At 49.5% G+C, this 14,325-nt stretch overlaps 6 non-coding genes and 1 pseudogene across 6 annotated transcripts; all 7 read right to left on the bottom strand.

The window, feature by feature from the left end:
- Positions 1 to 899: 899 nt before the first annotated feature.
- LOC141160129 (U2 spliceosomal RNA) lies at positions 900 to 1,093 on the bottom strand. Its single transcript, XR_012250105.1, has one exon. It is a non-coding gene; the product is annotated as a U2 spliceosomal RNA (small nuclear RNA).
- A 5,543-nt stretch (positions 1,094 to 6,636) lies between these two features.
- On the bottom strand, positions 6,637 to 6,734 carry LOC141160279 (U2 spliceosomal RNA; annotated as a pseudogene).
- A 1,116-nt stretch (positions 6,735 to 7,850) lies between these two features.
- Positions 7,851 to 8,041, bottom strand: LOC141159927 (U2 spliceosomal RNA). The gene has a single exon (XR_012249920.1). It is a non-coding gene; the product is annotated as a U2 spliceosomal RNA (small nuclear RNA).
- A 1,113-nt stretch (positions 8,042 to 9,154) lies between these two features.
- LOC141159370 (U2 spliceosomal RNA) lies at positions 9,155 to 9,345 on the bottom strand. Its single transcript, XR_012249378.1, has one exon. It is a non-coding gene; the product is annotated as a U2 spliceosomal RNA (small nuclear RNA).
- Positions 9,346 to 10,459: 1,114 nt separating this feature from the next.
- Positions 10,460 to 10,650, bottom strand: LOC141159369 (U2 spliceosomal RNA). The gene has a single exon (XR_012249377.1). It is a non-coding gene; the product is annotated as a U2 spliceosomal RNA (small nuclear RNA).
- A 1,113-nt stretch (positions 10,651 to 11,763) lies between these two features.
- On the bottom strand, positions 11,764 to 11,954 carry LOC141159368 (U2 spliceosomal RNA). The gene has a single exon (XR_012249376.1). It is a non-coding gene; the product is annotated as a U2 spliceosomal RNA (small nuclear RNA).
- Positions 11,955 to 13,066: 1,112 nt separating this feature from the next.
- On the bottom strand, positions 13,067 to 13,257 carry LOC141159367 (U2 spliceosomal RNA). The gene has a single exon (XR_012249375.1). It is a non-coding gene; the product is annotated as a U2 spliceosomal RNA (small nuclear RNA).
- Positions 13,258 to 14,325: the final 1,068 nt, after the last annotated feature.

The raw sequence follows: 14,325 nt of genomic DNA, 5'->3' as shown, positions 1-14,325 counted from the left end.
CACCCGCCTCAACACCGTTGGAAGGGAGGAGAACCAATTAAGGCGGGGGGGGGGTGGAACGAGCAGCTGTCTACCCTTAGCAGGAGGGTTGCTGATTAATTACCTCTCCTGCTGCTGCTGCTGCTGGCTGTCCAGCAGCAGACTGAAGGTGGCTGCTGCTGTGCGCAGGTATATAAAGGCTCAGAGCCTATTATGACACGCGCAGCCAGCGTTCCATTGCCACATTCCGTCTACTGCAGGCGGGATACCTGGATGGCTGAATGTCACTGAGAAGCTCACAGAGACCGCCATAAGCAACAGTTTAAAAGAATGCCACAGACTAATCAACCAAACTTTTTGGGTTGGTTTCTCTTTTATAGTCTGCAGGCATTAAATGAAAGAAGTCAGTGTTCCAGCAGAGGGAGACAACGTTTCAGAAAAGGCATTGTAGCAAACCAAAAAAGAAATTTTAAGCGCAGCAGAATAACCAGCTCACATACCTGTTAGCTCAGGTGAGTTTAAAAGGCTGCTGTTGATAACAAGGGCATTTGCTAAATAGATGGTGTGTGTGCAACAATATACTGAAAGGTCAATTATATTGTGCAGCTTATCTCACCACCTGTAGTTATTTAGGTGAAAGCTCCAAAATGCTTGCCTAATATGTCTGTTTATCCAAAAGGAAGTATAGAGGGAGAGCTAGATAGATAGCATTGCATTACATTACATGGCAATGCAATGCACAGTTGCTGAAGTTGAACCAAAATGAGCTTGTCATCTGGCTTCTGCAACTTTTAACATGAAAAATCCAATGAGGAGAAGAAAAGCAAAGCCAAAGAGTCCATCCCAAAATCCGACAAACAAGCCAAATGAACAAAAAGCATTGAATTCAATTCTTTCTGATTTTAGAAACTGCATTAAAGAAGGGGTGCACCGGTCCTGGAGATACTGCAATACCAGGTCAATGCGTGGAGTGGACAGAGCAAGCTCTTTTTCCATCTCCCTGTTCTAAAAATCCATTTAATATATGGTCCCCAGATAGGGGACGTATCAGATATTAAACTGATAAGAACAGATTTTTTTGATTGAATATATCTTTTATTAGCACAAAAAATAAGTTAACAGACAGTGTACTGTGCCGCAGCCCAGTACACACAGAATTCTACATCATATTTACATAGCATGAGGATACGACGCACTAACTAGACACATCACACCCCTATGCTACACAAAACACTCAATCTGAAAGAAAAAGCATGTCAATCAATACAGTACGACGAACCGTGATAAGGGATGGGGATTGGGAAAAAGGGGATGGGGAGGGGAAAATCACAGGCCCGAAGCTTTATTGAAAGACAAGACACATAAGGGGAGAGGGGGAGGAGGGGTTTAGTCCTGATCCTCGTCCTCCGGACCGTCCACGATGGAATAGTCTCTGAGCAGGCTGTGGATCAGCCTGCGGCAGTCCTGGATGGACATCCTCTCCCTCCTCAAGATGAGCCGGTTCCTGGCGACCCAAACGGCATCCTTGAAGCAGTTCATAAGGCGCCAAGCCTCCTGGATGGCTCTGACGGTATGAACCCCAGGGAAGAGTCCGTAAAGCACAGAATGGTGCGATAGGCTCGCCCTGGGGACAGAGTTCCTCAGGTCGTCCTCAAGGGCAGTCAACAGGCGCTGTGCAAATCCGCAGTCCCAAAAAGTGTGCAAAGATGTTTCCTCCACGAAGGGGCACCTTGGGCAGTACCGGGTCTTGCACAGGTTCCGGGCATGCATGAATGACCGGACGGGCAGTCCGCCCTGAATCGCCATCCACGACAAGTCCTTGTGCCCGTTGGTCAGCCTGTCTGATGACACATTTGTCCACACAGTCTCCAGCGTGTCCTGGTGAAGTCCTGTGATGTTCTCCACGTCATCCTTGGCTCTGATGAGCTTGTGGATAGTTTTGGGCTTCCACAAGTCGGGCTTGAGTCCCTCCAGTTGATGTTCCCCCACAAATCGAACGACGTCTCCGTAGAACCATGGCGTCGTCCAGTTGTAGGGGAAGGAGCTGTCCCACTTGTCCCAGCCGAGTCGCCTCTAAAGAGGAAGCAGGAAGAAGCGAGACATGGACCTGCCCGCGGAGCCATTCTTGACTTGCAAAGTCCGGCGGACACAATCACACACAAAAGAGGATCGCAGGAGGGTGGGGATATCTGGAACGCCCTTCCCACCCTTGCGAGGCTCCTTGTACATGACGGCCCGCCTGACTCTGTCCATCTTGGATCCCCAGACAAAGTGAAACACTGTCCTGGTAATGGCCCTGCACACAGTGACGTGTGGGGGCCAGGCCTGCGCCGTGTACTGCAAGACGGGCAGGACCTCATTACGCAGGACGAGTGCCTTACCCTCACAAGTGAGGTGTCTGAGGCTCCAGAGTCCGATCCGCTGCTTCACCTTGGCCAAGCGTTCTTGCCAGGACTTGAGGGCCGCTCCTTCCTTCCCGAACCAGACTCCCAGCACCTTGAGGAAATCCGGTTGAATGTTGAAGGGGAAGGGGGCGGAGGAGGCCGGCTGCCAATCCCCGAAGAGCATGGCTTCCGACTTCCTGCAGTTGACTTTGGCCCCTGAAGCCCGGCCGAACCTCTCACACGTCTGGACGAGGGCGTCGACTGAACCACGATCAGCGCAGAAGACGGTGACGTCGTCCATGTAGAGCGAGCACTTGACCTCGTGTCGTCCCGGACCCGGTGCGGTGATCCCTCTGATCTCTCCATTCTGCCGGATAGCCTCTGCGAAGAGTTCTATAACACAAACAAAAAGAAGAGGTGATAGAGGGCAGCCTTGTCTGACCCCAGAGAGGACAGGGAAGGGGTCAGTCTTCCAGCCGTTCACCAACACCGAGCTGTGGATATCAAAATACATCAGACGGACATACGAACAAAACATGTTACCCAAACCTAACCGGTGCAGAGCTCGGCCCATGAACTCGTGGGAAACCCGGTCGAAGGCCTTCTCCTGATCCAAGGAGACCAGGGCCGCGTGTGCGCGGCGGACCTTGATGTACTCGACCGTGTCCCGCACGAGAGCGAGGCTGTCTGCGATGCGACGTCCAGGGATGCCGCAGGTCTGGTCCGGGTGGATGATCCGTCCGATGACCGTCTTAAGTCGTGTCGCCATCGTCTTGGCCAGGATCTTGTAGTCCACGTTGAGCAGAGTGATGGGACGCCAATTCCTCAGGTCGCACCTCTCTCCCTTCCGCTTGTACAGGATCGTGACCATTCCTTCCCTCAAAGATGGAGGCATTCTACCCTCCACCACCATCTCCTCGTACAGGTCCAACAGGTCCGGACAGATGAGGTCTCCCAGCGCTACATAGAGTTCCGCTGGAAGACCATCACTGCCCGGGGTCCTGCCGGTCCTAAAGGATTTAGCGGCAGAGAGCAATTTGCCAACCAACCGAGGTTTGTCCAAGGCTGCCGTGCCTGCAGGATCAAGATGGTTAGTGATACCTGACAGGAACTTATCAGCAGCGTCGGGGTCGGTAGTCTTGTGGGAGTAGAGTTCGCTGTAGAAGTCGCTGACGACCCTCATCACGTCCTCCTTCCCACGTCGCATGTTTCCGCTCTCGTCTCGCAGCTCGTTCAGGGGCGTGTGACCGGCATGAAGTTTCCTGAAAAAGAATGAGTTACATTTCTCACCCTTCTCCAGATTCTCCACTTTGGAACGGAAGACGATTCGCTTGGACTCCTCCTCAAAGTGCCTTTTCAGGCTCTTCTTGGTCTCCTCCAGCTCCTCCCTCACGTCCCAGCCGCAGTGAAGAAGGTCCTGCAGCGACCGCAGCTCGCGCTGCAGCCCTCTGAAGTCCCTCCTCTTCTCACACGCCTGTTGTCGACCCTTGGCCTGAAAGAAACAGCGAAACTCAAGTTTAACATATTCCCACCAATCAGAGACTGTTTGGAAGCTACCCTTGTAGGACTGCCACATTGCGTAGGCTGCTCTCAGCTCCTCCACGACTTCATCCTGAGCCAGCAGAGCACAATTCAGCTTCCAGGAGCCGGAGCCGGACGGAAAACCGTCGCCGAGGACACCTTGTAAGTGAATGGCTCTGTGGTCGGAGAAGAAGCAGGGGACCATCGAGTGCCTACTCTGCCTGACTGCCCGAGAGGTGAACACAAAGTCAATCCTGGAGCGGAGTGAGCCATCGGGTCGGCTCCACGAATAGTTCGTGGAGCCTCTCCCCATGGAGCCCACCACGTCCTGAAGAGAGGCCTCGGTTACCATCTCGATGAGCAGCTTGGACGTGATGTCCAACTTGGCAGATGTGCCAGAACTACGACCATCCTCCTCGATGGGGCAGTTGAAATCCCCGGCCATCACTAAGGTCCTGGTGGTGGCAAGCTGAAGCCGCAGGGTCTGGAAAAGCTCCAAACGCTCATTCTTCAGTGGGGACGCATACACGTTGATGAACCTGACAGGTTCTCCCGCCCAGTTGCCATCTACAACAAGAGCCCTGCCGCAGATGAGCTCCTGGACGGACTCAAGCGTGAATGCGCCCCCCCTGATCAGAATTGCGACCCCCGCAGACTTGCAGTCACCCCCACCGGACCAGTAGGATGGACCGTGGGACCACTCCCTGGCCAGATGTTTGAAGGACCTAGAGGAGGGAAGGGAACATTCCTGCAACATATAAACATCACACAACTGGGAAGTAAGGAAGGCATAAATAGTCTGACGTCTGAACTTGTCCTTGATGCTCCTGACATTAATGGAAAATAAGTTAATATTAGCCATCATGTAGGGAAAAAAGAAAAAGTTAGCGCAGGCAATACACCTTAGTTACCACTCCGGTCGGGTGGTCCCTCGTCGGTGTTGACTGCTGGTGACGGGATCACCAGCAGGCCCTCTTCCTCCATCTGGTCAAGCAGCGCGGCCTCGATCTCGGCGACCACCAGTTCCTCCTCTTCTGGCTCGGCCACCAGGGTCTCAACCATGTGCTCCATCTCTTCTGGCTCAGGGAGGGTATCCTCCTTTTCGCCTACGAAATCCAGAATCTTCTTTTTGGAGGATTCAGTAGCAGGGCTGTCCTCCACCTTCCTCTTTCCCCGGGTTGGAATTGGGGAGACAAGAAGGGGAAAATCCTCCTCGGAATAGATAGCAGCAGGTGGAGGAAAGGTTAATTCCACCGCTACCATGGTCTGGGAGGGAGAGTGGCTGCCGGGGCAGGGGAAAGGACACCTGCTGAGGAGTAGGGGAAGGAGGAAGAGGAGGTGGAATCCTCAGCAGGGGTGGCCGGGGTGGGGGGGTATTGGACAGGGGTGGCAGGGGGAGGGATCGAGAGAGGGGTGACAGAACTCTTACCCTCCTTTGACTTTTTCTTCTGCTTCGGAGCTGCTGGGACCGTCGCTGGGGCTTTGGCCACCGACTCCTTGACCGCTTTGGCCTTGGTCGTCTCGGCCTTGGCCGCTGGGGCCTTGGTCGTCGCGTCCTTGACCTTCACAGGCCTGGTCGTCGGGGCCTTGTCCTCCGGAGCTGGGGTCGTCGCAACCACCGATGCCCAGGATCTCTCACGCTTGGGGCAATCCTTGTACAGATGAGCCGCCAGCCCACACAGGTTGCAGGACGTCTTCTTCGGGCAGTCCTTCGAGCTGTGTCCCGTCACTCGACAAATCCTGCAGGCATCCTCCTTGCAGTCCTTCATCTCGTGGCCGTTCTTGCCGCATCTCCTGCAGTTCCACGGCATGTCCGGGTAATAGATGAGGCCGTAGGAGTTGCCCAGGGAGAATGTCGGGGGCAGGTGCCGAAGTCCGTCTGAGTACGCCAGGTCCCTGTGAAGTCTAACGGTCACCGACCACTTACCTGTCCAGAAGCCGAGTCCATTCAGGATGTGAGAGGGTTCCTTCACAACCAAACAGAAGCGTCTCAGGAAGGTACAGATGTCTTGGCCTGGGGTGTGCGGGTTGCGCATGGAGACCGTGATCCTCCTTTCGTCCCTCTGGATAGGGCAGCTACCTGTAAAGGCAGAGAAAGAATTATCCGATCCTTTTGCGCTTACCATTTCCCAGAACCTCCTGCAGGTGTTCACAGTGGCGAAGGTGACGAAGAAGATCCCCGTCAAGAAGGTCTGGATGCTGAGGGTGTCCGACCTGGAGAAGCCTCGATCCAGCAGCATCTTCTGGCAGAACACGTCCGAGGACATGTCCGGCACCCTCCCATCCACTTCCTTCAGCTTCAGGGCCACCGTCTGCCGCATCCATGGCTCCAGGGCTGGAGCTTCGTGGCGGGGCTTCTGGGGTCCCTTCTGCTGGCCAGTCGTGGAGGCAGAGTCCTTGGGGTCAGAATCGGCTCCTGGCTGGGCCCTCCTGGCTGTCCCCTGCTCCAGGCTCTTCTTTTCGGCCTTCCTCGCAGCGCTTGCCATGGCTTTCCTCCTGCAGTTACTTCTTGGAGCTGGATCTGGAACTCTTCCCGGAATGGGTGGAGCTATGCAGATTATTCTCCCGTCGTGTTCTGGACAAATTCCCCGAAAGGTCTTTGTCTCGATGATTTTCTTCCTCGAAGATTCCACAGGACAGCCCGATTCTTCTCCGAGTCTTCGTCTTCTTCTGGATTCTTTAGAGCTTCTTCCTCCCACCGATATCCGCCTTCCTTCTCCGATGTCAGCTGGGCTCCGAAGCTCTTCTCCTTCAGAGTTCGATCGCTCTCGTCAAGTGTAGATCGTAGCTCTTGTGTTCTTAAAAGAACAGATACTACACTTGATCTTAGCCAAAAGGCCGAGAAGCGATAACCAGAATTGGTTTCCGACTACGGTGCCACCCAAGGATTCTGAAAAGTCCATTTGTGGAAATGGCCACCTGGACTCCCGTTAAGAAGACATGCTGTCAACCTCTAGATCCCTCACATGCCTGCACTTTTCGGCTTGCTGCTGCTGCAATCCACGCGTTTTAGATCTGCATAACTCCACCTCTTTTAGCACAGTACCCTCAACCCCCGGCTGTTCCCACCCGCCTCAACACCGTTGGAAGGGAGGAGAACCAATTAAGGCGGGGGGGGGGGTGGAACGAGCAGCTGTCTACCCTTAGCAGGAGGGTTGCTGATTAATTACCTCTCCTGCTGCTGCTGCTGCTGGCTGTCCAGCAGCAGACTGAAGGTGGCTGCTGCTGTGCGCAGGTATATAAAGGCTCAGAGCCTATTATGACATGCGCAGCCAGCGTTCCATTGCCACATTCCGTCTACTGCAGGCGGGATACCTGGATGGCTGAATGTCACTGAGAAGCTCACAGAGACCGCCATAAGCAACAGTTTAAAAGAATGCCACAGACTAATCAACCAAACTTTTTGGGTTGGTTTCTCTTTTATAGTCTGCAGGCATTAAATGAAAGAAGTCAGTGTTCCAGCAGAGGGAGACAACGTTTCAGAAAAGGCATTGTAGCAAACCAAAAAAGAAATTTTAAGCGCAGCAGAGTAACCAGCGCACATACCTGTTAGCTCAGGTGAGTTTAAAAGGCTGCTGTTGATAACAAGGGCATTTGCTAAATAGATGGTGTGTGTGCAACAATATACTGAAAGGTCAATTATATTGTGCAGCTTATCTCACCACCTGTAGTTATTTAGGTGAAAGCTCCAAAATGCTTGCCTAATATGTCTGTTTATCCAAAAGGAAGTATAGAGGGAGAGCTAGATAGATAGCATTGCATTACATTACATGGCAATGCAATGCACAGTTGCTGAAGTTGAACCAAAATGAGCTTGTCATCTGGCTTCTGCAACTTTTAACATGAAAAATCCAATGAGGAGAAGAAAAGCAAAGCCAAAGAGTCCATCCCAAAATCCGACAAACAAGCCAAATGAACAAAAAGCATTGAATTCAATTCTTTCTGATTTTAGAAACTGCATTAAAGAAGGGGTGCACCGGTCCTGGAGATACTGCAATACCAGGTCAATGCGTGGAGCGGACAGAGCAAGCTGTTTTTCCATCTCCCTGTTCTAAAAATCCATTTAATATATGGTCCCCAGATAGGGGACGTATCAGATATTAAACTGATAAGAACAGATACTACACTTGATCTTAGCCAAAAGGCCGAGAAGCGATAACCAGAATTGGTTTCCGACTACGGTGCCACCCAAGGATTCTGAAAAGTCCATTTGTGGAGATGGCCACCTGGACTCCCGTTAAGAAGACATGCTGTCAACCTCTAGATCCCTCACATGCCTGCACTTTTCGGCTTGCTGCTGCTGCAATCCACGCGTTTTAGATCTGCATAACTCCACCTCTTTTAGCACAGTACCCTCAACCCCCGGCTGTTCCCTCCCGCCTCAACACCGTTGGAAGGGAGGAGAACCAATTAAGGGGGGGGGGGTGGAACGAGCAGCTGTCTACCCTTAGCAGGAGGGTTGCTGATTAATTACCTCTCCTGCTGCTGCTGCTGCTGGCTGTCCAGCAGCAGACTGAAGGTGGCTGCTGCTGTGCGCAGGTATATAAAGGCTCAGAGCCTATTATGACACGCGCAGCCAGCGTTCCATTGCCACATTCCGTCTACTGCAGGCGGGATACCTGGATGGCTGAATGTCACTGAGAAGCTCACAGAGACCGCCATAAGCAACAGTTTAAAAGAATGCCACAGACTAATCAACCAAACTTTTTGGGTTGGTTTCTCTTTTATAGTCTGCAGGCATTAAATGAAAGAAGTCAGTGTTCCAGCAGAGGGAGACAACGTTTCAGAAAAGGCATTGTAGCAAACCAAAAAAGAAATTTTAAGCGCAGCAGAGTAACCAGCTCACATACCTGTTAGCTCAGGTGAGTTTAAAAGGCTGCTGTTGATAACAAAGGCATTTGCTAAATAGATGGTGTGTGTGCAACAATATACTGAAAGGTCAATTATATTGTGCAGCTTATCTCACCACCTGTAGTTATTTAGGTGAAAGCTCCAAAATGCTTGCCTAATATGTCTGTTTATCCAAAAGGAAGTATAGAGGGAGAGCTAGATAGATAGCATTGCATTACATTACATGGCAATGCAATGCACAGTTGCTGAAGTTGAACCAAAATGAGCTTGTCATCTGGCTTCTGCAACTTTTAACATGAAAAATCCAATGAGGAGAAGAAAAGCAAAGCCAAAGAGTCCATCCCAAAATCCGACAAACAAGCCAAATGAACAAAAAGCATTGAATTCAATTCTTTCTGATTTTAGAAACTGCATTAAAGAAGGGGTGCACCGGTCCTGGAGATACTGCAATACCAGGTCAATGCGTGGAGTGGACAGAGCAAGCTCTTTTTCCATCTCCCTGTTCTAAAAATCCATTTAATATATGGTCCCCAGATAGGGGACGTATCAGATATTAAACTGATAAGAACAGATACTACACTTGATCTTAGCCAAAAGGCCGAGAAGCGATAACCAGAATTGGTTTCCGACTACGGTGCCACCCAAGGATTCTGAAAAGTCCATTTGTGGAAATGGCCACCTGGACTCCCGTTAAGAAGACATGCTGTCAACCTCTAGATCCCTCACATGCCTGCACTTTTCGGCTTGCTGCTGCTGCAATCCACGCGTTTTAGATCTGCATAACTCCACCTCTTTTAGCACAGTACCCTCAACCCCCGGCTGTTCCCACCCGCCTCAACACCGTTGGAAGGGAGGAGAACCAATTAAGGCGGGGGGGGGTGGAACGAGCAGCTGTCTACCCTTAGCAGGAGGGTTGCTGATTAATTACCTCTCCTGCTGCTGCTGCTGCTGGCTGTCCAGCAGCAGACTGAAGGTGGCTGCTGCTGTGCGCAGGTATATAAAGGCTCAGAGCCTATTATGACACGCGCAGCCAGCGTTCCATTGCCACATTCCGTCTACTGCAGGCGGGATACCTGGATGGCTGAATGTCACTGAGAAGCTCACAGAGACCGCCATAAGCAACAGTTTAAAAGAATGCCACAGACTAATCAACCAAACTTTTTGGGTTGGTTTCTCTTTTATAGTCTGCAGGCATTAAATGAAAGAAGTCAGTGTTCCAGCAGAGGGAGACGACGTTTCAGAAAAGGCATTGTAGCAAACCAAAAAAGAAATTTTAAGCGCAGCAGAGTAACCAGCTCACATACCTGTTAGCTCAGGTGAGTTTAAAAGGCTGCTGTTGATAACAAGGGCATTTGCTAAATAGATGGTGTGTGTGCAACAATATACTGAAAGGTCAATTATATTGTGCAGCTTATCTCACCACCTGTAGTTATTTAGGTGAAAGCTCCAAAATGCTTGCCTAATATGTCTGTTTATCCAAAAGGAAGTATAGAGGGAGAGCTAGATAGATAGCATTGCATTACATTACATGGCAATGCAATGCACAGTTGCTGAAGTTGAACCAAAATGAGCTTGTCATCTGGCTTCTGCAACTTTTAACATGAAAAATCCAATGAGGAGAAGAAAAGCAAAGCCAAAGAGTCCATCCCAAAATCCGACAAACAAGCCAAATGAACAAAAAGCATTGAATTCAATTCTTTCTGATTTTAGAAACTGCATTAAAGAAGGGGTGCACCGGTCCTGGAGATACTGCAATACCAGGTCAATGCGTGGAGTGGACAGAGCAAGCTCTTTTTCCATCTCCCTGTTCTAAAAATCCATTTAATATATGGTCCCCAGATAGGGGACGTATCAGATATTAAACTGATAAGAACAGATACTACACTTGATCTTAGCCAAAAGGCCGAGAAGCGATAACCAGAATTGGTTTCCGACTACGGTGCCACCCAAGGATTCTGAAAAGTCCATTTGTGGAGATGGCCACCTGGACTCCCGTTAAGAAGACATGCTGTCAACCTCTAGATCCCTCACATGCCTGCACTTTTCGGCTTGCTGCTGCTGCAATCCACGCGTTTTAGATCTGCATAACTCCACCTCTTTTAGCACAGTACCCTCAACCCCCGGCTGTTCCCACCCGCCTCAACACCGTTGGAAGGGAGGAGAACCAATTAAGGGGGGGGGGGTGGAACGAGCAGCTGTCTACCCTTAGCAGGAGGGTTGCTGATTAATTACCTCTCCTGCTGCTGCTGCTGCTGGCTGTCCAGCAGCAGACTGAAGGTGGCTGCTGCTGTGAGCAGGTATATAAAGGCTCAGAGCCTATTATGACATGCGCAGCCAGCGTTCCATTGCCACATTCCGTCTACTGCAGGCGGGATACCTGGATGGCTGAATGTCACTGAGAAGCTCACAGAGACCGCCATAAGCAACAGTTTAAAAGAATGCCACAGACTAATCAACCAAACTTTTTGGGTTGGTTTCTCTTTTATAGTCTGCAGGCATTAAATGAAAGAAGTCAGTGTTCCAGCAGAGGGAGACAACGTTTCAGAAAAGGCATTGTAGCAAACCAAAAAAGAAATTTTAAGCGCAGCAGAGTAACCAGCTCACATACCTGTTAGCTCAGGTGAGTTTAAAAGGCTGCTGTTGATAACAAAGGCATTTGCTAAATAGATGGTGTGTGTGCAACAATATACTGAAAGGTCAATTATATTGTGCAGCTTATCTCACCACCTGTAGTTATTTAGGTGAAAGCTCCAAAATGCTTGCCTAATATGTCTGTTTATCCAAAAGGAAGTATAGAGGGAGAGCTAGATAGATAGCATTGCATTACATTACATGGCAATGCAATGCACAGTTGCTGAAGTTGAACCAAAATGAGCTTGTCATCTGGCTTCTGCAACTTTTAACATGAAAAATCCAATGAGGAGAAGAAAAGCAAAGCCAAAGAGTCCATCCCAAAATCCGACAAACAAGCCAAATGAACAAAAAGCATTGAATTCAATTCTTTCTGATTTTAGAAACTGCATTAAAGAAGGGGTGCACCGGTCCTGGAGATACTGCAATACCAGGTCAATGCGTGGAGTGGACAGAGCAAGCTCTTTTTCCATCTCCCTGTTCTAAAAATCCATTTAATATATGGTCCCCAGATAGGGGACGTATCAGATATTAAACTGATAAGAACAGATACTACACTTGATCTTAGCCAAAAGGCCGAGAAGCGATAACCAGAATTGGTTTCCGACTACGGTGCCACCCAAGGATTCTGAAAAGTCCATTTGTGGAGATGGCCACCTGGACTCCCGTTAAGAAGACATGCTGTCAACCTCTAGATCCCTCACATGCCTGCACTTTTCGGCTTGCTGCTGCTGCAATCCACGCGTTTTAGATCTGCATAACTCCACCTCTTTTAGCACAGTACCCTCAACCCCCGGCTGTTCCCACCCGCCTCAACACCATTGGAAGGGAGGAGAACCAATTAAGGGGGGGGGGTGGAACGAGCAGCTGTCTACCCTTAGCAGGAGGGTTGCTGATTAATTACCTTTCCTGCTGCTGCTGCTGCTGGCTGTCCAGCAGCAGACTGAAGGTGGCTGCTGCTGTGCGCAGGTATATAAAGGCTCAGAGCCTATTATGACACGCGCAGCCAGCGTTCCATTGCCACATTCCGTCTACTGCAGGCGGGATACCTGGATGGCTGAATGTCACTGAGAAGCTCACAGAGACCGCCATAAGCAACAGTTTAAAAGAATGCCACAGACTAATCAACCAAACTTTTTGGGTTGGTTTCTCTTTTATAGTCTGCAGGCATTAAATGAAAGAAGTCAGTGTTCCAGCAGAGGGAGACAACGTTTCAGAAAAGGCATTGTAGCAAACCAAAAAAGAAATTTTAAGCGCAGCAGAGTAACCAGCTCACATACCTGTTAGCTCAGGTGAGTTTAAAAGGCTGCTGTTGATAACAAGGGCATTTGCTAAATAGATGGTGTGTGTGCAACAATATACTGAAAGGTCAATTATATTGTGCAGCTTATCTCACCACCTGTAGTTATTTAGGTGAAAGCTCCAAAATGCTTGCCTAATATGTCTGTTTATCCAAAAGGAAGTATAGAGGGAGAGCTAGATAGATAGCATTGCATTAAATTACATGGCAATGCAATGCACAGTTGCTGAAGTTGAACCAAAATGAGCTTGTCATCTGGCTTCTGCAACTTTTAACATGAAAAATCCAATGAGGAGAAGAAAAGCAAAGCCAAAGAGTCCATCCCAAAATCCGACAAACAAGCCAAATGAACAAAAAGCATTGAATTAAATTCTTTCTGATTTTAGAAACTGCATTAAAGAAGGGGTGCACCGGTCCTGGAGATACTGCAATACCAGGTCAATGCGTGGAGTGGACAGAGCAAGCTCTTTTTCCATCTCCCTGTTCTAAAAATCCATTTAATATATGGTCCCCAGATAGGGGACGTATCAGATATTAAACTGATAAGAACAGATACTACACTTGATCTTAGCCAAAAGGCCGAGAAGCGATAACCAGAATTGGTTTCCGACTACGGTGCCACCCAAGGATTCTGAAAAGTCCATTTGTGGAGATGGCCACCTGGACTCCCGTTAAGAAGACATGCTGTCAACCTCTAGATCCCTCACATGCCTGCACTTTTCGGCTTGCTGCTGCTGCAATCCACGCGTTTTAGATCTGCATAACTCCACCTCTTTTAGCACAGTACCCTCAACCCCCGGCTGTTCCCACCCGCCTCAACACCGTTGGAAGGGAGGAGAACCAATTAAGGGGGGGGGGGTGGAACGAGCAGCTGTCTACCCTTAGCAGGAGGGTTGCTGATTAATTACCTCTCCTGCTGCTGCTGCTGCTGGCTGTCCAGCAGCAGACTGAAGGTGGCTGCTGCTGTGCGCAGGTATATAAAGGCTCAGAGCCTATTATGACACGCGCAGCCAGCGTTCCATTGCCACATTCCGTCTACTGCAGGCGGGATACCTGGATGGCTGAATGTCACTGAGAAGCTCACAGAGACCGCCATAAGCAACAGTTTAAAAGAATGCCACAGACTAATCAACCAAACTTTTTGGGTTGGTTTCTCTTTTATAGTCTGCAGGCATTAAATGAAAGAAGTCAGTGTTCCAGCAGAGGGAGACAACGTTTCAGAAAAGGCATTGTAGCAAACCAAAAAAGAAATTTTAAGCGCAGCAGAGTAACCAGCTCACATACCTGTTAGCTCAGGTGAGTTTAAAAGGCTGCTGTTGATAACAAGGGCATTTGCTAAATAGATGGTGTGTGTGCAACAATATACTGAAAGGTCAATTATATTGTGCAGCTTATCTCACCACCTGTAGTTATTTAGGTGAAAGCTCCAAAATGCTTGCCTAATATGTCTGTTTATCCAAAAGGAAGTATAGAGGGAGAGCTAGATAGATAGCATTGCATTACATTACATGGCAATGCAATGCACAGTTGCTGAAGTTGAACCAAAATGAGCTTGTCATCTGGCTTCTGCAACTTTTAACATGAAAAATCCAATGAGGAGAAGAAAAGCAAAGCCAAAGAGTCCATCCCAAAATCCGACAAACAAGCCAAATGAACAAA

Source organism: Phyllobates terribilis, unplaced genomic scaffold (assembly GCF_046119375.1).
Source record: "Phyllobates terribilis strain yellow unplaced genomic scaffold, ASM4611937v1 Scaffold_8__6_contigs__length_399053987, whole genome shotgun sequence".
In the NCBI taxonomy this organism is placed as follows: domain Eukaryota; kingdom Metazoa; phylum Chordata; class Amphibia; order Anura; family Dendrobatidae; genus Phyllobates; species Phyllobates terribilis.
The sequence above is the reverse complement of the archived record's forward strand: the minus strand, read 5'-3'. Positions and strand labels throughout refer to the sequence as shown.